Below are 1436 nucleotides of genomic sequence, written 5' to 3'. Positions count from 1 at the left end.
GACAGGTGGCTTAGTAGGAGGGTCAGTGTGTGTGTGGGGGGGAAGGATCTGGATGCACAGGGGCTCTGTGGGAGAGGTTCAGGGGCAATGGAACTCTGCAGGGGGATCCAGGTGAAGGTAGTTGGGGCTCAGCCAGAGGGGAGGGGAAGAGGTCTGGGTGTGGGGGGATGGGGCTCAGGAGGGGGGTTCCAGGTGCAACTGGCTGTGGTTCGGTGGGATGGGGGTTCAAGTGTGGAGGGCTTGTCAGGGTGGTTCATGTGCATGGGGGATGGGGCTCATCAGGGTTGGGGTTTGAGTATGGGGGCTCAGTGGAGGTGTGGTCTGGGTGCAGGAGGGGGTGTGGGTTCTGGGCTGGGGCTGAGGTCTCAGGGCTTTGGCAGGGGGTTGGGGTGCAGGAGGGGGTGTGGGTTCTGGGCTGGGGCTGAGGTCTCAGGGCTGGGGCAGGGGGTGGGGGTGCAGGAGGGGTCTCAGTGCTGGGGCACGGCCTTACCTCAGGCAGCTCCTGGTCAGCGGCGCAGCAGGGCTAAGGCAGGCTGCCTGCCTTTCCTGACACCACATTGCGTCCAGCAGGTCTGACACTGGGGGGTGTGGGGGAGCTGTGGAGCCTGAGTTCCGGTGGTGTGTGTATCCTCATGGCGCCCCCGCCAGGAGCTGGACCTGCTGGCCGCTTCCAGGGCGAAGCGTGGTCCTGGGACAGATAGGGACTAGCCTGTCTTAGCACTGCTGACTGGACCTTTAATGACCTAGTCAGCAGTGCTGACCGGGGCCACCAGGGTCCCTTTTCGACCAGGTGTTCCAGTTGAAAACTGGACACTTGGTCACCCTACTTCTGGGAAGCTGAGTTGGAGGTGTGGCTTTCCCACTGTTCCTCACTGGGACCAGCCCTGCCACCTCCAGAACCAGAATTTTATTCCATTAAACAAAATGTCTGAGCCTCCACTAACCTAGGCTGCACTCAAACTAGTAACCCAATGATTGAAAGCTTCCATAGCCCAGTGCTAATCCCCCCAGTCTCTGGGAAGGGGTCACAATAACCCTCTTATACCAGCACTCTCTTAGGTAGTTATATTGAGAGATCAGTTTCTTTTGTTTCCTTCTGGATTTTTTTAAAGACATTTGCTCTTCAAAAGAGTAACATTGGGGGCCATTCTTGAAATATTTAATTGAGATCCCCTGCCACAAGAAAAGCATAGGGCATTCAGTCAAAATAAAGTAATCAAATGGAACATCTGGAAATACTTCATTGTACTACAAAAATCTGAATCTTAACCCAAGCCCTGGACAAGACTTTTACTAATTAGATATTTTTTCTTCTTTACAACAGGAATATAATTTATGAAGGTCACTATTTTCCAGAACAACATTCTAATTTTTTTTGAAGTATCTGTTTTGATAAGTATTACAGCTCCCCAGCATTGTAGCACATGAACACCTCA

Source organism: Chelonoidis abingdonii, chromosome 23, assembly GCF_003597395.2.
Source record: "Chelonoidis abingdonii isolate Lonesome George chromosome 23, CheloAbing_2.0, whole genome shotgun sequence".
NCBI lineage: Eukaryota > Metazoa > Chordata > Testudines > Testudinidae > Chelonoidis > Chelonoidis abingdonii.
Note: the sequence above shows the minus strand (reverse complement) of the source record.